The 22,205-nt window shown below is 44.2% G+C and overlaps 1 pseudogene; it reads right to left on the minus strand.

The window, feature by feature from the left end:
• Window positions 1-5,289: 5,289 nt before the first annotated feature.
• On the minus strand, window positions 5,290-5,407 carry LOC124778522 (annotated as a pseudogene).
• Between the last annotated feature and the right edge of the window lie 16,798 nt (window positions 5,408-22,205).

Here is a 22,205-nt window from a genome sequence, read left to right on the forward strand (position 1 = left end):
CCTTGAGCCTTGTTTATTGTTATCGTCGACAAAACCTTGGTTGGGAATTGAATTCGCTTAATATGAACCGGTAATTCAGTTGGGATCACTGGAATACGATGTATAAAAGACCTCTCCAACTGCCGGATCCGTGATCATACTAGCTTCAATGACAGTATTTCGCATTGTTTTAATTTGCGAATGGGTTGAATTACAATGTTTCGGAATATTCAGATTCTGTCGTAGCATCCTAATCATAAACAGATAAGCTATAAATACAACGTTTCTCTTTTCCGTCAAAATCGACTGCGAGGAGCAAAACAAAAAAGCACACAGTTGTGTATACAATTTTCGTTTAAAAATGAGGAGAAAGATTATATACGAGTGACACAAATTGTCTGACTGTTTAAATGCACTGCTATCGTAGTTAAGAATGACCACGAGAAAGAAAACGAAACCGGAGCTGTCAAGAAGCGTGCTGTCCAGCAAGAGCAATGTTTAGTATTGTAGGTAGTGGTGTTACGTTCAACATAAGGCGCTCCATAGGTATATAAAAATATGTTCGTACCCGAATGCAACGTTGTGTCAGAACTTCAAAGCAATCGGTGAAGAACATTAGGAGATATAAGATTTTAACAAACGAAAATTTAAATATTTATTTACGTACATCGGTGTCGTAAAGTAACATAAGGCCGGGAGAGCGGTGTGCTGACCACATACCCTCCCCCCCCCCCCCCCCGCCCCCCAATGACTCCTGTGGGCTGAGGGGCTGAGGATGACACGACGGCCGGTCGGTACCATTGGGCCTTCATGTCCTGTTGGGGCGGAGTTTAGTTTTTTATAGATGCTATGTTGTAATTCCTTCAATATTTTCTAGTCACCATCACACCAAAAGAAGATTAGAGTGTCACGTCTCGTCGGCAGCACGGTGGTTAGAGGCGAACACAAGCTCGGATTAAGAAAGGATGCGGGATGAAATTGGCCGTGCGCTTTTCAAATGGACCATCCCAGTATTTCCCTGGAGCTTGTTACGGAAATCACGGAAATACTAGTCGAGTGTGCTAACCATTCCGGCTCGGTCACACACACACACACACACACACACACACACACACACACACACACACGCCATCAATAGTTGTGGAAATGCGATTTCAAGAAGGAAACAAGTCGAAGAAAGATTAAGCATTTGCTGCTAATTAATTTTGGTAGTAAAAAAGAAAAGGAAATAAAACGTATGTTAATGGATTGAGGAAAAAACGACGTACTCCATAAGAATTGGCTCACTTAAATCCGATATCTTATCTTTGGCTTATGAAAAAATACTAGCGATGCTGTAGACAGAACAGAGAAAGAAAATACAGTAATTTTAGAGGAAATTATAGTTGAATAAAGTTCAGGAGTAGCTGAAGTTTCAGACGACAGGAAGCTCATTTGAGTGATATTTAGTGTGGTAATATCGTGAAACGCCAGCAAGTGTAACTGCCGAGAGGACTTGCAAACCGGTAGTATCTGTCGTGCAATAACGTTTTTAGACAAAAGCAGGCGAAGAAATTTTTTGTTTTTTGTGATTAGTGTGGCAAAATATATACAAATTTAGATATTTACCAGCATGTAACTAAGTATTGCTACAGCTCTATGGCCAGATTCCTTAATCATTTCTCATAATTTCGTGAAATTGACGTTTATTTTACAAACTACCGGTTCTTGTGTAAACGTTCGGAGTAGAAGCAGTTTCCTGTAGCTGCAATTCGGAATAGTGCTGTGATTTAACTCGAGAAACTAAATCTGTGTTCCCATATTTAATTTAAAAGCAGTGACCCAGATAATCGTTTACAAACCACACTCCAAAGCGCTGAACATAATTATTCTTGCAAAAATGTTTGCTACCTAAGAATTTTGTATTAAAATACTATTCATATAATTCGATCTGAGGAACTAGGTTTTTCTTTTATTTTAAATGTGTGGTACAAAGACATGCATGAATGCAGGTACTGATATTTCAGGCATATTCTGAGACCAAGTAACGTTTTCTGGCTGATTATAGACCAGAAAGCATGGACTGTTATCTCATCAATCTGCCTTTTTCATATTTTACACCAGCATGTCCTGCCCCTGCTTCGGATGCAAAGTAAGCACAGGATTTTATCTTTAGACCAGCGCGACTTTCACACAGATTTTTAGGAACCTGTAAGGGTTGTAAACTACCGGCGAAGAGGCAGAGAAGGGGGAACAGGGTATTTATGCCTTCGGACCAGGTACATCCTTCCTTGAATCGGTTATGTCCGCAAATCTCCGATGTTCGCGTGTCTTCGGACGCAGTATTCCCCTCATCCGTTACCTATGCTGTGCCTCCCTCGATTCATTCCATACTTTGCCAGCTTTAATTTCGGCTTTTTTGGAAACTAACGTGTCCTCTGAGTTTCTTCTTGGGCGGAACGCTTTTTTATATATGCACCAGAGTTATCCCATTACACGCACGTCTTTTTCTACTTATTATTGAGAACATAGAAGAAGTTCCGATAGCTCATACGAGCAATGTCGAAATAGAAAACTATCGTACTCCTAAAAATTGTGTCTGCGATCTTTTCTACATGTGTACAGAAATCATACTTGTACAGTGAAGATCAGGAATGAGTCCACATAATCGCTTTAAACTCGTCAGCGGGTCCTATGACGTCATCTCCGAATTCTCCACATCGGCATGCTCGGAGAGTCTCTGCCAGTTGTTAATTACAGCCGTACAATCGTCGCTTGGTTCTTATTTTTGTATGATTTTCGGAGTTCCCAAGCAGCTCTCTAATATTTTCTCCGTGGAATCATTTCCCTTTCTCAGGCCACATTGCCGTTTCAGGTCTGGAAGTACTTCTCATTTGCTAATTTTTTGTCTGCAGAGATTTCTGTTGAAAATTACTAAAGGGGTTTTATAAGCCATTTCTAAATCCTTTTTGACCTGCTTGATCCAAGGTACAGTTTTGTGTCCAATGGGCAACGCCCGTTGGATATTTGGACCGACATTACACACGTGGACTGTTCGATCAACATATACGCTAGGAGAAATTGAAGAATCGTATTACAGTAGATATGAAAACGAAATTGCACAATATGCTGGATTATATCAAAGAATATGTTAAATAATCATCTGCATACCTCTCCATTTGAACCATTTGTAGCACGAAGATTATCGCGTCCGTATTCAGTTCCTTCTGTTACTGTTGCTATCGCATCTGTGCTACGAAGTTCTATCGTCCTCTTTGGTGCCATCCACGCTGTCCTTAACGAATCTTCACACGGAGATATCCATTGGAGGAATGTCGGAGGAATGTGACGGCCAGGCAATTGGTATACATCTACACAATGAATTTAAGATTGCTGTCGATCTACATCTACAGTTGATCGACAGTTGCTAGTCTACTTCCCCATACACATCTCCGCAGCCGTCGTTGACCCCTGTCTCTATGGCCCATGCTGTACCACGGTTGCCTCGGAGCCAGTTCTGGATGGCTCCATTTTGCCGTGTACTTTAACCATAGTGGCAAGCAAACAGTTTACAGAATTAACCATTTCAGTAATGCTAGCACCGTTGGCCCTATAGCCAACGACCATGCCCTTTTGGACGTCCAATAGATTGCTCCATTTCCACTTTATAACGATGACTGCAATATTGTCCGCGTCCTCCCCACACCCCACACCCAACTCACTTTATTTATCCTCCACTGCTACTGGTGCCACCTACCATAGGTGAGTGGTTTTTGCACTTTGATGTCAAACGTAGGCAGTGGTCAAATTAACGTGACAGGAGCGTGTATTTCGAAATCAGAATTAAGGAAGATGCAATATTTAGCCGGGGGCTGACTTTACTGCCGTTACGCAATGATAAAAGACACAGAGAACAAGTATTGAAACCATCGCTATGGACAAAAAACTTCGATGAAGTTAGAGGGAGAGAACTCAGCCAAGAGAGCAGATAAGATGAATATTACCACATGGCCAGCATCATTGGTTTGTGGTTGCAGCACATGATACAGTGGCTGAGTGAACGACATGTCAAGCATATGGGAGCGACACTGCTGTGTTATACTCTAGGTGATGAACAGCTAAACTGCTAAGAACTGCAAGGCGGTAAATGCCTGTAACCAAACGCATGTGGGATGATAATGAAGTTGCAGCTGCCATTCCATCTCAAACTTCAAACTGGATTGGCAGAATGTGGTGATGTCCAGACCTTTCACAGCTTGGTTGGCGCCACACTCCTGTCAGCCTCTGTCTTCCCAAAATAGTTCCATTGCCAAAGACGCATGACAGCAGGGGCTGAAGCCTGACTACTGTTATGCAGAAGCCGAGCATGTCTTTTTGCTGACCAAAGTTTCCTATTCCAGCTTAGTACTATTTGTCAGAGAGGTAGTTCTTACAGTATCCCAACGTCTCCACGCAGAAGAAGAACTGAGCAGTTTCTGTGCTGGTGTAAGCTGGCACCAGCACACCATGTGGCAAAGAGGTTGCGTGACGATAGATAGAGGCCAACAACAGACTCGCAGGAAACGCGCCGCCACCGCCCTCCAAGCCGCCAGTATTGAAGATCGACGCGGCAGACCAGAGGGCGCGTCTGTCACAGTCTGTCATACTGAGTAAGCTCCAGCATCATCAGTCGCAGCTCAGTGGGAATCGCAGTAGCGGTTAGCTCTGTGTTAACTCGAAAGAGGCAGTACATAACAACCCTGACAGTGCACTTAGCGGACTTTGTACTTCACCAGCAGTGGGGGTAAGGCGGACTGTACAGAAGAGCTTGCTTTTCATCAGCAGTGAAGCTAACGTGGACTATACAGAAGAGCTTGTACTACAGTGAATATTGTGAGATAAGTACCTTTCTACTCTTATGAATAAAGAACCCAGTTAATATATGCGTGCAGTTTGTGTTATAGAAAGAGGATACCGGCCACCACACAACATCATCTCTTTGCTCCAATGGTACTGCCCCAAAGAGACAACGAGACGACAAAAGTTTCTAGTGATTGGCTCTACGATGACTTTATTGGGGACCTTATGCCAAATATTGAAAATGTGCAGAATCAAGAAATGACTCTGGAAGGCATTAAAAATACCATTCAGCACTCCGTCATCAGGCCACAAGTGGTCCATTTGGACCATCCGACCGCCGTGTCATCGTCAGCTGAGAATGCAAATAGGAGGGGCTTGTGGTCAGCACACCGTTCTTCTGGTCGTTTTGATGGTTTTCTTTGACCGGAGCCGCTACTAGTCGGTCGAGAAGCTCCTCAGTTCGCATCACGAGGCTGAGAGCACCCCGAAAAATGGCAACAGCGCATGGCCGCCCGGATGGTCACCCATCCAAGTGCCGGCCATGCCCGACAGCGCATAACATCGGTGATCTGACGGGAACCGGTGTATCCACTGCGGCAAGGCCGTTGCCCAAAAATACCAGTCAGATACGCAGTAAAAATACTGCGATTAAACAATAACAGATCTACGAACTTTCTGTTAGTGGAATTACCACGTTAATTGATAAGCGATAAGCTACCAAAAATAATTAAAGAGAGAAAATATTAATTTTAATTTATTTGAAAACCTCATGAAGGTATAATAAGGAGAGATGACGCTGCAGATTTAGGCTGTACGTCTCTTGAAGACGGCGCTGTCGTATTGAATGCCCCTAACCATCAGCAGACTACTCCTTACAAATAGTTCTCGTTCCTATCATTTTGCGTGTCCACGCATCAGTCGCTTTAAACAGTAAATTATACAGTGTTTATGTGAATAACACAGGCTTAGGAAGGCTTTTAAACATTTTTTCTAATCTAAAATGCATATTTGAACCAGAAGTATGACGCATTTGTTTTTGTCATATGATTCGACTGAAGAAGAAGAGAAGTATGTAAGTGACGAGGCTGCTTAGGTCATCCAGTATTTTCCTTAATATGGAGTGACGAAGGTGACAGTCAGTCTATGGCCTCTTCTTGAAAATACTGAGAACGTATTCTGCCATGTTCGGTCGGTTTCCAGTTTTTCCTTCTCACAGCGCTCTCCCAGAGAGCTTAAAAGAGTTGAACTGGTAGTAAATCTGAAGTCTGACGAAGGAAATCAGTGCAGCAAAAATAAACAGCGCAGCCAAATTTCATGTACCGGTATATAAAACAAAATATCGCTTGAACGAGTCCATTTATAAACTAAATGTAGTTCCTTAATACTTCAGACTATATTCAAGGGAATTAGTACACCGTACACGACTCGAGTTAGCATTCTTTATCAAAACACTTCCGCAAGATGCTAGTACTTGGGCTACTCACATGGTGGACGTCGGATTCAACTTCGTGAAATCATGACAACTCCCATTCTTATACCTCCATGGAAAAACCAAACTGAAAGTCAGAGATTATTTCAAGTGTTTACGCTGCAGTCGATGAGCATCTTTAGTTCTCATGACAGTGCTGTAAATAACAGCGACAGTCTCACGAGAATTTAATAAAAAATTTTACTGGTAGGAGACAGAAAATATTGTGCCTCTTATTCTTTAAAGATTTCTGAATTCGAAGCTCCAACAGTCATATACCTTCGGAAACTAAATGCTGTGCTGACCCGTATAATAAGGGCAAGAATATCGCGACGGAAATTTCCTCATACGCCTCATTTTACGTGGCTCTCAGAAAGCATAGGAAATGACATTACACTGAGAGGTAATTCACAGATTTGTGTACACAACATTTTAACACAACTTGTTTGATTACAAGATACAGAAGCTGCACCCGGCTTAGCAGCTAATCTGCGATCTATTTTAAATGACGAAGAAATAAATTCGTTCCGTGTTTTAATATTTTGTGTAACGTCTGCCCTCCCATGTAGCTTATTGGTTGGAAGATTTCAATATGTATGAATGGTTCACCCTTCTGTTTCTCAAGGATCAGACAGTAAAAACTGTTTTTACGTAATTTTATCATGTGTATTTACTGTCTGTGTATTTTAAAAACGTTGACTGGAATACTCTCTTTCAAATTCTAAAGGTGGCAGGGGTAAAATACAGGGAGCGAAAGGTTATTTACAATTTGTACCGAAACCAGATGGCAGTTATAAGAGTCGAGGGGCATAAAAGGGAAGCAGTGGTTGGGTAGGGAGTGAGACAGGGTTGTAGCCTCTCCCCGATGTTATTCTATTTGTATATTGAGCAAGCAGTAAAGGAAACAAAAGAAAAATTTGATATAGGTATTAAAATCCATGGAGAAGAAATAAAAACATTGAGGTTCTCCAAAGACATTGTAATTCTGTCAGAGGCAGCAAAGGACTTGGAAGAGCAGTAGAACGGAATGGACAGTGTCTTGAAAGGAGGATATAACATGAACATCAACAAAAGCAAAACGAGGATAATGGAATGTAGCAGAATTAAATCGGGTGATGCTGAAGGAATTAGATTAGGAAATGAGATACTTAAAGTAGTAAAGGAGTTTTACTATTTGGGGAGCAAAATAATTGATGATGGTCGAAGTAGAGAGGATATAAAATGTAGACTGGCAATGGCAAGGAAAGCGTTTCTGAAGAAGAGATATTTGTTAACATCGAGTATAGATTTAAGTGACAGGAAGTCGTTTCTGAAAGTATTTGCATGGAGTGTAGCCATGTACGGAAGCGAAACATGGACGATATATAGTTTGGACAAGAAGAGAATAGAAGCTTTCGGAATATGGTGCTACAGAAGAATGCTGAAGATTAGATGGGTACATCACATAACTAATGAGGAGGTACTGAATAGGATTGGGGAGAAGAGAAGTTTGTGGCACAACTTGACGGGAAGAAGGGATCCGTTGGTAGGACATGTTCTGAGGCATCAAGGGATGACCAATTTAGTATTGGAGGGCAGCGTGGAGGGTAAAAATGGTAGAGGGAGGCCAAGAGATGAGTACACTAAGCAGATTCACAAGGATGTAGGTTGCAGTAAGTACTGCGAGATGAAGAAGCTTGCACAGGATAGAGTAGCATGGAGAGATTCATCAAACCAGTCTCAGGAGTGATGACCACAACAACAACAACAACAACAACAACATTTTAAATATGTAAAGTATTTTACAAATTGATTGTAAACTCAGCCTTACGTGTTTCGAGCTACTGTGTGAGTGCAAAACAGAAAGAGGGGAGAAGAGTGTATCAGATTTAAAATTTATATTTTACCTTTTGAAACGTAATTTTAAACATGCTGAACACATTCGTCTTGAATCAGCTTAGTAACAGTGCTGATGACCTCACTGTTGATGACCCAACACAATCAACCAACCAACCATCCAACCACAGATTAGAGCGTGCATTTCGACTCGACTTGTAATAAACTGGCACATTTATTTTTTATTTACTTTTTTTTTAGTTTCTTGTTCGTTAGCGAGACTTTAGTGCTGCTCTATCGAGAACTCCAGATTTATAGGATGACAATTATTGAACTATATGAAATAAAATCGTCATAACTTCTTAACGTTTTGTGTTAAGACGTACAAACTGCACATTTGGCCACGGGACATCATGGGTATTACTATGCGCATGGTTTAGCGAAGCCCACTTTCATCTGGATGGGTTCTTCAATATACACTCCCGGAAATTGAAATAAGAACACCGTGAATTCATTGTCCCAGGAAGGGGAAACTTTATTGACACATTCCTGGGGTCAGATACATCACATGATCACACTGACAGAACCACAGGCACATAGACACAGGCAACAGAGCATGCACAATGTCGGCACTAGTACAGTGTATATCCACCTTTCGCAGCAATGCAGGCTGCTATTCTCCCATGGAGACGATCGTAGAGATGCTGGATGTAGTCCTGTGGAACGGCTTGCCATGCCATTTCCACCTGGCGCCTCAGTTGGACCAGCGTTCGTGCTGGACGTGCAGACCGCGTGAGACGACTCTTCATCCAGTCCCAAACATGCTCAATGGGGGACAGATCCGGGGATCTTGCTGGCCAGGGTAGTTGACTTACACCTTCTAGAGCACGTTGGGTGGCACGGGATACATGCGGACGTGCATTGTCCTGTTGGAGCAGCAAGTTCCCTTGCCGGTCTAGGAATGGTAGAACGATGGGTTCGATGACGGTTTGGATGTACCGTGCACTATTCAGTGTCCCCTCGACGATCACCAGTGGTGTACGGCCAGTGTAGGAGATCGCTCCCCACACCATGATGCCGGGTGTTGGCCCTGTGTGCCTCGGTCGTATGCAGTCCTGATTGTGGCGCTCACCTGCACGGCGCCAAACACGCATACGACCATCATTGGCACCAAGGCAGAAGCGACTCTCATCGCTGAAGACGACACGTCTCCATTCGTCCCTCCATTCACGCCTGTCGCGACACCACTGGAGGCGGGCTGCACGATGTTGGGGCGTGAGCGGAAGACGGCCTAACGGTGTGCGGGACCGTAGCCCAGCTTCATGGAGACGGTTGCGAATGGTCCTCGCCGATACCCCAGGAGCAACAGTGTCCCTAATTTGCTGGGAAGTGGCGGTGCGGTCCCCTACGGCACTGCGTAGGATCCTACGGTCTTGGCGTGCATCCGTGCGTCGCTGCGGTCCGGTCCCTGGTCGACGGGCACGTGCATCTTCCGCCGACCACTGGCGACAACATCGATGTACTGTGGAGACCTCACGCCCCACGTGTTGAGCACTTCGGCGGTACGTCCACCCGGCCTCCCGCATGCCCACTATACGCCCTCGCTCAAAGTCCGTCAACTGCACATATGGTTCACGTCCACGCTGTCGCGGCATGCTACCAGTGTTAACGACTGCGATGGAGCTCCGTATGCCACGGCAAACTGGCTGACACTGACGGCGGCGGTGCACAAATACCGCGCAGCTAGCGCCATTCGACGGCCAACACCGCGGTTCCTGGTGTGTCCGCTGTGCCGTGCGTGTGATCATTGCTTGTACAGCCCTCTCGCAGTGCCAGGAGCAAGTATGGTGGGTCTGACACACCGGTGTCAATGTGTTCTTTTTTCCATTTCCAGGAGTGTACAAATTTAGAGCATTTGGAGGACTAATAATCCGTATTTAGTGATCGAGACCTCAACAGGTGACTGTGCGGTGTGCAATGTCCAATCACGGAATAATCTGTGCGATTTCCTTGATGGCACGGAGACTATCAAACGGTGCGTGATGGTTTTGGAAGATGATTTCATCCCCATTACCAAAAATGATCCTGATTTCGACAAGATGTGGCTCTTGCAAGACGGAGCTCGATCCCATCGAAGCAGGAGAGAGTTTTATGTCCTGAAGGAGCACTTGGGGAAACGCATTCTGGCTCTGGGGTACGCAGAAGCCACTGACAAGGGCCTCTATTGGCCGCCATATTGCCCGCCGCTGTGAACGAGCTGTTCTAGGAGCTTCAGTCCGGAACCAAGCTGCTGCTACGGACGCAGTTTCGAATCCTGACTCGGGCATGGATGTGTGTGATGTCCTTAGGTTAGGTAGGTTTAAGTAGTTCTAAGTTCTAGGCAACTGATGACCTCAAATGTTAAGTCCCATAGTGCTCAGAGCCATTTGATCCATTTTTGGCCGCCATATTCTCCGGATCTAAACACGAGTGACTCGTTTTTGTGGGGCTGTATTAAAGACGTAGTGTACAGGAATAACCTGGACACCACTGTTGAGCTGAAAACAGCCATTCATTAAGTCATCGAGAGCATCTACGTTCCGTCACTTCTGTGGGTCTCGCAGATTTTCGCTATTCGTGTGCGCCACATCATCACCAACGATGGCAGGCATACCGAACATGTCAGATCCTAGATCCGAATATCGGAACTGACGTTACCTTTTTGAATAAAGTATGTGCAAACCGTAGTTTGTAACTATTTTACTTTTCTTTCATATAGTTCAATAATTGTCAGCCTCTGACTTACGTAACCTGTGTGTGATTTTTATCGTAACACTATTTATTCACTACAATCAGATGAGACTAACCGTAGATTCGTGCAGGCCAGACGAATAACCAAAGAAAAATCCACTGAAGATGTCTTTAATTTAAAGAAAGGGGAAACGCTCTTTGAACTCAAATGAGTATTATATCCCTGCAAGAAAATAGGGATTAATTTATTCTGGGAGAACTATAACCCCATCGACAAATTCTCCGAAGTTTATCTGGGATAATTTGTGAGCAGTTTGGTATTAGGGACTTGTGGTCTCATGAGGCCCACTACAGAGTAGTAACGTAAATATGGTTTACTCGGTCTGTTACCCTAATTACTTTTATTTCTGTGGAAATCACTTTAGGGAAAAAGCCAGTAATATGACACAACCGAAGATAAAACACACAACACAAATGTAGAACGAACACAACCGAAACAAAAAACCCAAGTACCGAGAAGTACCAAAAGCAAACGTGAACTTGAAGAGCAAGGTAGACATTACCATTGTCGACAGCAAGAATCGTGAGTGCATGACTCAAGTTTGTTTCCAAAAAAGAGATACAGTGAATACCGTCAACATTTGCTCTGTTGTGGACTTCATCACTTTAGGGAAAAAGCCAGTAATATGACACAACCGAAGATAAAACACACAACACAAATGTAGAACGAACACAACCGAAACAAAAAACCCAAGTACCGAGAAGTACCAAAAGCAAACGTGAACTTGAAGAGCAAGGTAGACATTACCATTGTCGACAGCAAGAATCGTGAGTGCATGACTCAAGTTTGTTTCCAAAAAAGAGATACAGTGAATACCGTCAACATTTGCTCTGTTGTGGACTTCATCAATTCAATAGAGATTTAAAGGCAACTGGAGCAAGAAATCAAACGAAATGCAATAAATCTGTTAAGCGTCGCCGGCTGTGGTGGCCGAGCGGTTCTAGGCGCTTCAGTCTGGAACCGCGCGACCGCTACGGTCGCAGGTTCGAATCCTGCCTCGGGCAGGGATGTGTGTGATGTCCTTAATTTGTTAGGTTTAAGTCCCCTTAAGTCCCTTAAGTTCTAGGGGACTGATGACCTCAGATGTTAAGTTCCATAGTGCTCAGAGCCATTTATTAAACGTCGCCGGAGACCGTTGGTCCCTTATTCCAAAATACTCACAATCTATCCCTGGATAACTTTCGAAAATTTGTCGATGAGTTCGGGTTCTCCCTGTATGAAACGAATCTGTATATACTTGCTGCAGAAGACGCACACCAACAAACTTGCAACCTTCATTAATCATATTCAAATTTAAAAAAAGATAAGGTAATCGCGTAGTTTTGCTGCTAAATATGTGGTACACTACTCTCAAATACTTTCCTATGTGAGGGCCACTGAATTCCAATGACGAAGCTCTATTAAAAGTTTGTTGTTAGACATTTCCGGCTAGGACTCAGCGGCTGTATCGCTAAGCAACTAACGAATGAACTGTGAGCAAATTTCTGTGTGAGTGAAATAAAAAGTCTCGAGGGCCAATTAATGTTCAGCTGAAGCTCATAGAGTTATAATAGGGGAGCCATTCGATCAGAGTCGGTCACTGGCGAAAGAAGAAACGCATTCACGAAATTCGTATCCTAGCCTTCCACCCGTAACTTTTCGACTCTTTGGTCAGCCAATAGATGAAACTCGTCCGTTTGCAAACGAGTAAGAGCCTCCACAGGATCGGTCGCCAAGTAACTGAACTGCTTATGCGATTGACCATGGATTGTGGTTTCTAGGAAATTCTTACGTCATGGAGCAGTGAATCCAGCGAAATCTAAGTCCCATACTAACCGAAAGAAGTAGACTGGGAAAATTTTACGCCCATCTGCTCGGTATCGTGTTGGCACACCTTTGAAACGCAATGTGCCTGCAGTTCTGCGCAACAAGACATCGACAAATTCTTGTTTGGTTTCGGGAGGTAAGTGACAACAGATGTCTACGCAATGGTCGCAGAATTTCCGTAAACTACAGGCCGGTTCAGTTATGGTGCCGTTTCATTGAGATGATGGTCAGTTTTGGATCTAAAAATGGTCGTTGTTTCTTCACCATGCTGATCACTGAATATGCTTTTGCACTGCTGATGTTAGTCAAACTTGACATAACATGGCAAGGGATACAGTTAGGAAATACGACCGATCAAAAATCAAGACACAAATGAATTAAAGATATTAGCTGCCAGTGGACATTTATTTATATTAATGGGGCAAGCTGGAAGTTTGGGCTGGGCCAGGATTCGAACTCAACGCTCCTGATTACTAGGCATCTGCGCTGACATCTACGCCATCAGGACACATTGGTCAACAGAACCGCACAGGACTACCGTAGCACGCCTCCCATCAGGCCCAAATTCTCAACTTAAACCGCACACAGCTGAGGTAGTGTCCCTGCTCACTAGCCTGATTACTCGCGGCATCTCGCCGATTCCCGTAAGAGTTCGAGGTTAGTGTGCATCTGGGAGTCACTGTGGTTGGCGCTCTGATCTACAAGCAGCATTCCGGAAGTACGAGAGTGTAGGTGGAAGCCAGAAATAATATTCTTCGCAAGCTCATATATAGCACGTGAAGCTCTCGGCCACAGACACTGAGAACGACGGAACTAGCAACGTGTTACAGTGCTGCAGAGCATGCGTACACAGTCTGGTCCAAATCCAGTCAACGAACACTGTGGGGAGGATCTGAACGACTCTTTACAGGTTTTTTCAATCTACGCCAGTCGTAAAACTCTACCAAATAGTGGGTACAGCGCCACCAGGCATTCGTCGTGAGATAATTGCCAACGCGGAGAGAAAAATATCGGACTCATCAGGAAAACCATCAACAACATGGGCACGTTCCAACAGGCCGAAGATTCTTCTCCAGTCTTGCTAACAACAGCAGCTACATCAGTTCTGTAACTCTCGGCTTGAGGATAACTCTACCTAACCTCTCCCTTCGGCAACTCTCCCACTTGGGCATTATCGTATGGAGGTGACTCAGCCGTCATCGTTGTAGAGCCGGAAGATCCAGAAATGGCACCTGTGGATACCAGAAATTGTGACTACAGAGAACCACAGATCCTGGAGCACTTATTGGACTGACAACTATGCCCTCCATCTTGCACAGACGATGCTCTGCTTACGATACCGGTTGCAGTTCAAGCAGGAAGATTTTGGTTAAAAGTTCTGTAGCCGGGTAATTAATACTTTCAGTTGCTTGTAATGGCAATTACCAAGGACTGTATTTGTTTCCTGACTCTATTAAATAATTAATCCTTGGGGAAACCAACCCGCTAGCTCGCTCGCAGAGTTCATCGATTCGAGTTGGCGCTAACACAGCAACAAAAGGCGTCTCATTTTTCAACAAGTAGGAAAGCCACCGCACTGGCGACTCCTTCTGAGAGCAGTATTTCTTAACAGTGAGTTGTCTCAACGATGGATCAGCCACAAAGGGAGTACGGGGTCTCGCATTCCACTTTTTACCTCAGAGATCGAATAATCTCATCGAACGTGATAGTTTTGTTAGCGTTTATGAAATACTCTGTCTCTGTGCCTCCCCTTCCAAAAATTTTGAGTGAAGTACGACGCTTAACACCTCCCGAGCCGTTTGTTGATATTTAAGTTAGAATAAAAATTTAACGTACTCAGTTAGCTGTTTTCGGCCTCTTCCACGGTCGGTAAATGATGCCGCCGATCTCTAGAAGCAGGAGCTGAAAATTCTTAGATATATTACTCTTGACGCTTTACATGAATTAAATAACGTTATCAATAACAGTTAAAGAATCAGGCTTACGTTTTTATTTTTATCGTGGCAACATGAAGGCTTTACATGCCACAAGATGTCAAATTTCTTATCATTCCGAACTAGTTAGCCTTTATTCTTGGATGATGTCGTCCAGGATACCGAGCAGCATACATAGCACACGCCCGTTGGGCCTTTCTATCACAATAGCCGTACATCGACACGATATCGACCTTTTCCACAATTGGTAAACGGTCCATTTTAACACGGGTAATGTATCACGAAGAAAATACCGTCCGCACTGGCGGAATGTTACGTGATACCTCGTACTTATCCGTTTGTGACTATTACAGTGCCATCTATCAAAAAGCGAAAAAAAATGTCCAACTAAAACATTCATATTTCTTTACGAACTACACGAATATTTAATAAGAAATGGGAGTTCTTACTTTAAAAAACGCAGTTGATATCCGTTTGACCTATGGCAGCGCCATCTAGCGGGACAACCATAACGCCATCTGGTTTCCCCCTTCAAAGTAGACGAGTTTCGCTCTTTGTAGTTTTTTCGTTTGATGCTTATTTCGTGAGATATTTGGCCCGGTCACTATCAATGGACCACCCTGTATATCCAGCACACATCAGACACAGCACGTCTTTACACTTGAGAGTCTTCCATACCTCTCTCTATCTGAAGTTACTTTAAACGACACGTCTTTAGACTTTACAGTCCTCCATTCAACTCTCTATCCAAAGTTACTCTAACACATTACCCGTAACACCTTGAACCAGCGATCGCTGTTGAGCAGCGACGCTTCCAGATAGTCGAAACTACGTTTGACCATCTCTGGTTCAATACAGAATTTTCTTACAAAATTTTACCCTCTGTATATACCTTTCACCGCTTCCGCATTAATGCATCAGAATGTCTACCAGGTTTCGCTGCCATACGTTAATTACAGACCACATCGGAACTCTGTGAGCAGCTACACTTTAATTATAACCATTTGGCATTAATTCAACTTCAACGGTCAGGATCTGAGAACTTTTATATAAATTCGAGCCTTAGTTTTAAGAAAACGAGCTGCGACAATTTTATGCGGGCAGATTAAAAATTTGAGCCATCGTAGTGGGCAATAATGGATACCGGTTGGGAGTCTATTACACTACTGGCCATTAAAATTGCTACAATAAGAAAAAATGCAGATGATAAAGGGGTATTCATTGGACAAATATATTATACTAGAACTGACATGTGATTGCATTTTCAAACAATTTGGGTGCATAGATACTGAGAAATCAGTACCCAGAACAAACACCTCTCGCCGTAATAATGGCCTAGATACGCCTGGACATTGAGTCAAACAAAGCTTGGATGGCGTGTACAGGTACAACTGCCCATGCAGCTTCAACACGATACCACAGATCATCAAGAGTAGTGACGCGCATTATGATGAGCCAGTTGTTCGGCCACCATTGACCAGACGTTTCCAATTGGTGAGAGATCTGGAGAATGTGCTGGCCAGGGCAGCAATCGAACACTTTCTGAACTTGTGTACATCTTTACATCTGAAATGTAACGTCTACTGTTCAATGCGAACAAGAGGTGACCGAGACGTGTAACCAATGGCACCCCCTACCATCGCGTCGGGTGATACGCCAGTATGGCGATGACGAATACACGCTTCCAATGTCCGTTCACTGCCATGTCATGAAACACGGTTGCGACCATCATGATTCTGTAAACAGAGCTTGGATTCATCCGAGAAAATGACGTTTTGCCATTCGTGCACCCAGGTTCGTCTTTGAGTACACCATCGCAAGCGCTCCTGTCTCTGATGCAGCGTCAAGGGTAATCGTAGCCATGGCCTCCGAGCTGCAAGTCCATGCTGCTGCAAACGTCGTCGAACTGTTCGTGCAGATGGTTGTTGTCTTGCAGACGTCCCCATCTGTTGACTCAGGGATCGAGACGCGGCTGGACGATCCGTTACAGCCATGCGGATCAGATGCCTGTCATCTCGACTGTTAGTGATACGAGGCCGTTGGGATCCAACACGGCGTTCCGTATTACCCTCCTGAACGAACCGATTCCATATTCTGCTAACAGTCATTGTATCTCGATCAACGCGAGCAGCAATGTCGCGATACGATAAACAGCAATCGCGATAGGGTACAATCCGACCTTTATCAAAGTCGGAAACGTGATGGTACGCATTTCTTCTCCTTACACGAGGCATCACAACAACGTTTCACCAGGCAACTCCGGTCAACTGTCGTTTGTGTATGAGAAATTGGTTGTAAACTTTCCTCATGTCAGCACGTTGTAGGTGTCGCCACCGGCGCCAACCTTGTATGAATGCTCTGAAAAGCTAATCATTTGCATATCACAGCATCTTCTTCCTGTCGGTTAAATTTCGCGTCTGTAGCACGTGATCTTCGTGGTGTAGAATTTTAATGGCCAGTAGTGTATATTCTGCAATGAAATGAATATCCCTAGCTGCATACAGGCGATGATACAAGTCGACGGGGACCGTTGAACATGTGTGCCCCTACCGGGACTCGAACCCGGGATCTCCTGCTTACATGGCAGACAATCTGGCACCCCTTCCATGAAACCCACATTCCCAACTTATTGTCCCGCACTATATTCATAGTGCCCCTGCTCATTATACTCATTACTCGCGGCTTTTTGCTGATTCCCCTAAGGGATCTGGCATATGTCCGAAAGAACAGATACGATCTTCATATATACTAATATATTTTGCTGATGCGCATACGCAGAAACATTGGAGATGATGTGAGCGCTAATGCGTAGCGGAATACCAGAGCGGAAGATGGGAGCGTAGATCGAGTCGGTAAGAAGGAACGAGGGTTTGTCGGCGATGGAAACGGCCGCGGGGGCGGGAGGGGGGGGGGGGGATGGGAGAGCGAGTGAAGTATGGCCCATAAATCCAGGACGGGATAATTAAGAATAAACGAAACGACGGCGGGATAAAGGCGGGTCAGTCCCCGTATACAGGCGAGGCACCGGGGCTAAGCCGTGGCCGGCACGCAACAACGATAAATGTTATGAAAGGCACTAAAATTTATGGCCGACGATAAATCCAAACGGAACAGACCGCCGCCACCGCCGCGGCCGCCTCGACTCCCAGTTTAATAACCGAGATGGCGCGCCGAGGCGTCTCAAACTTTACACTGTGGCCAAGCAAAGGGCACCGCGGCCTGGGGTCGGGAGTGAACGCTTTATACCGACTTCATACTTATAGCTGGAGGATTTCCCCGGCACAAATTCCATCCAAAATGATACATTGAGTTTTAATATTAGCAATGTTACACTGCCTGTGCTGTATGGAGATACCAAATAATGGAGAGTTTTCGACAGTTGGTACTAGAAGTACCGTAGACGCCCGACTGCTGCAGGAACACAGTCGCGCGCAAAACTAATCACGCTGCCCGCGAAAATCACGGCCCCTTGGAGCTTCAGCGCCAGCAGGAAGACACACGCGCGCTTGAGTAACCGTGCGCGAGCAGATGATGTGAGCTGCAAGTCTTGATAGGGAGTTCTTCCAGAACGTTCGTCGTGTCTTCAAATCTTCTACGCTTCAAATGAGGTAGGCACAGTGGACTTCAGATAGACAGTGGTTAGTGTTCAGTAGGAACAGAATAGTGAATAGAATTGTCGTGTGTGGACAGAGGCCGCCTGCCTAGAGATTTAACTAAGTACTGTTAATTTGGAATAGCACATCAAGACAGAAGATGTCTAGGTATAGGGTGCCATTGGTTACACGTCTCGGTCACCTCTTGCTCGCATTGACGGCACTTTGAACAGTGGACGTTACATTTCAGATGTGTTACGAGCTGTGGCTCTACCCTTCATACGTTTCCTGCGAAACCCTACATTTCAGCAGGATAATGCACGACCGCGTGTTGCAGGTCTTGTACGGCTTATTTCTGGATACAGAAAATGTTCGACTGCTGCCCTGGCCAGCACATTCTACAGATCTCTCACCAACTGAAAACGTCTGGTCAATGGTGGCCGTGCAACTGGCTCGTCACAATACGCCAGTCACTACTCTTGATGAACTGTAGCAACTGGGCAGCTGTAGCTGTACGCGCCATCCAAGCTCTGTTTGACTCAATGCCCAGGCGTATCAAGGCCGTTATTACGGCCAGAGGTGGTTGTTCTGGGTACTGATTTCTCAGGATCTATGGACCCAAATTGCCTGAAAATGTAATCACATGTCAGTTTTAGTATAATATATTTGTCCAATGAATACACGTTTATTATCTGCATTTCTTCTTGGTGCAGCATTTTAATGGTCAATAGTGTACATCTGCGTCTACATAGATTCTGTGCAAGCTACCGTACGGTGAGTGACTGAGGGTACTCTGTACCACTACTAGTCATTTTCTTTCGTGTTCCTTCCGCAAATAGAGCGAGGGAGAAACGAGTGTCTATACAGTTCCGTATCAGCCCTAATTTCTCGCATTTTTCTTCGTGATCCTGACGCCCAATGTATGTTGACGGTGGTGGATGGTTCTTCTGCCAGCTTCAAATGCCTGCTCTCTAAATTTTCGCGATAGTATTTCTCGAAAAGAACGTTGTCTTCCTTCCAGGGATTCCCATTTGAGTTCCCGAAGCATCTCCGTAACACTTACGTGTTGTTCGAACCTACCGGTAACAAATCTAGCAATCTGCGTCTGCGCTGCTTCGATGTCTTTCTTCAATGCGAGCTGGTGCGGATCCCAAACACTCGTACACTACTCAAGAATAGGTCGCACCAGCGTCCTGTATGCGGTCTCCTTTATGGGTGAACCACTCTTTTGTAAAATTCTCCCTGTATACCGTGGTCGACCATTCGCCTTCGCTACCAAAGTTGTCACATGCTCTGTCCATTTCATACCGCTTTGCTACGTTACGCCCGGATACTGAAACGACTTCACTGTGTCAAGCAGGACACAAGCAGTATTGTAACGGAACATTACACATCTGTTTTTTCTACCCATCCGGATTAACTTACGTATTTCCACATTTAGAGATAGCTGCCGTTCATCACACCAACTAGAAATTTTCACTGCGTCGTCTTGTATCTTCCTACAAAAAAATGGTTCAAATGGAACTTAGAACTACTTAAAGCTAACTAACCTAAGGGCATCACGCACATCCATGCCCGAGGCAGGTTTCGAGCCTGCGACCGTAGCAGTCGCGCGGTTCCGGACTGAAGCGCCTAGAACCGCTCGGCCACCTCGGCCGGCTATCTTCCTACCGTCACCCATCTTTGACACCTTACTGTACGCCTCAGCATCATCATCAAACAACCGCAGATTGCTGCCCACACTGTCCACCAAATCATTTTGTACATAGAGAACAGCAGCCGTAGGACGGGAATTCAAAAATTAAGTTACATGTTATTGTGGCAGATCAATTAACTTTTATTCAGCGATGAACTGCACACTAAAGTGACTCAGATACGTGACACTCTTTTTCAACCTACTCACGAAGACAGTGTAAACAAAGGTCGGAACATTACACCAACCGTTCAGTTCCTTGCAGATAGAAACCCATCTCTTGGTCACAGAGCCATTCGAGAACCGGCGTGTGGATGTCCTCGTTGTTGGAAAATCTCTTTCCCACCTAATGTTCTTTCAGCTTACCGAAAAGATGGAATTCGCATGACGTACGATCTGGCCTCTCCATCGGAATTACCTACATTTGTGTGGGATTAGTCAAATTGTTGGCACTGTTTCACTACCGTTACGCGACACTGCATTTGGTCCACGTACCGCTAGAAAGTCGCGGTGGATTTGTGTACAATTTAGAAGTTTTGCCCACAAGAGTCGTACTGTCCCTCGTACTGCGGAGTATGTTTCCAGTAGCCGCGTAATTTCTTTCGCACACTGTGAAGCACTTGTTACTCGTATCGCAGCAGTCCTCAGTCTGCAGGAAATGTGCAATATGTACCTAAAATTCGTACTCTTATTGCGCAACGGTCTTAGCGTGGTAACTTACTTTCTGCAGTCACTGTTTACGTATGGGATGAGTTTCAAGAATTCGAAGGAGTGAATAATTTAGAGAGGAACGAATGTTCATACAACACTCGTATTTGCCATTTTTTCAGTGCACATAAAGAAATTTGGATACAAGAATTTTTAGCATATTGCAGCCCCGTCAGCAATTATGATAGACTAATATTTTGAAGAATCAACCTCAATAGCGCAAATTTTCTTGTCTTTCCCAGGTTTCGGCTAAATCATAAAATTACTATAACATGCCTGAGCAAGGCACAGTCAGCATTAAAATTAAAACCTATAGTACCGTGGTACAATGTCGAATGAAAACTACTTAAGTCCAGCCCCGGCATCTCTTCACCACGCAGTAGGTTGGCAGCGGCAAGTACGTTGGAACTGACCGTTGCACGCGGAATTGTACTGAGCACATAGCAACTCGAGCGCGTGCGCATACGGAGAGTCAAGGCTGTATATTATTGGCTGCCTGTATATCACGTGCTGGGAGCGGATTACCGTAATTGTAAGCAAACTAAGCGTTATGTAGCTCAGGTCCCTATGTATATTAACTATACGCAGATTGTATTAAATGGGAAATTTACTTGGTTGGGTATAAAAAGTTTAAGGAAAACCTTTACGACTTCAGCACATATGGCCATCGTGTAAAGTATCCCCACCGAACATGCCTAATAGCGAGAACTTCCTGTCTCACTTATGGTACCAAGGTAAGATACGTTTTAATTTTAATGTTGGCTGTGCCTTGCTCAGGAATGTTATAAGTAGAAGTTTTAGGCTTCTGAAGAAGGCTAGATTATTTTAGCCGAATCCTGGTAAAGAGCAGAAAATTTGCGCAACTGAGGCTGATTCTTCAAAATATTAAATTAGGATATGGTGAAGTGAAAACGATGCAGGAGACTAGTTACTGGACTGACTTCATTTCATTTTATCGTGTTTTTAGAGACCTATTGCCTAATATTTTAAATGTAGGTAGTACATGTTACATTTTTTCATGTGATAACATAATCACAAGTAATTATTGCTTTCAGTAATAACAATTTGAAGTAATAATAATCAGTTATAAAAGAAAATTAGATTAATCAACGGTAAAGGAGGACGTTTAGTAACAATTTTAGTAGCTGCCGAAGCTGGAGAAGTTTAAAGACAGCGAAGATAAAGGATGAGTTGTAGACTCCCGCCACTGAAGCCCAGCCATGAGCGATGAGTCAACCTCTACTGTACAGGTAGACCAGATAGACTTATATTAAAATCAAATAAATCTGGCAAAAGGAAAATAACACTGTTCTTGATTTTATGAAGGAAATTTAAAAAATGACGGAAAGATTTATAGACATAAATTATAAGTACCAGCACGAAGCTCTTTCGGATGTGAGGGCTCAGTAGAACTTTGTATCTCTGGTAACATATCGTATATTTTTCCTTTTCTTTTACTGGGGCAAAATAATGTGTTCGTAGGTGCGGATGCGATTCTGTTATTACTTTTCTATAACTACTTGTTATAAGTTTTGAGTGCTTTATGTAGGTCGCAACTATTGCATTGTTTGTGGTCCCATAACTGGTCTGTCGGTCGTGT

This window comes from Schistocerca piceifrons, chromosome 2, assembly GCF_021461385.2.
Source record: "Schistocerca piceifrons isolate TAMUIC-IGC-003096 chromosome 2, iqSchPice1.1, whole genome shotgun sequence".
NCBI classification, from domain to species: Eukaryota; Metazoa; Arthropoda; class Insecta; order Orthoptera; family Acrididae; genus Schistocerca; species Schistocerca piceifrons.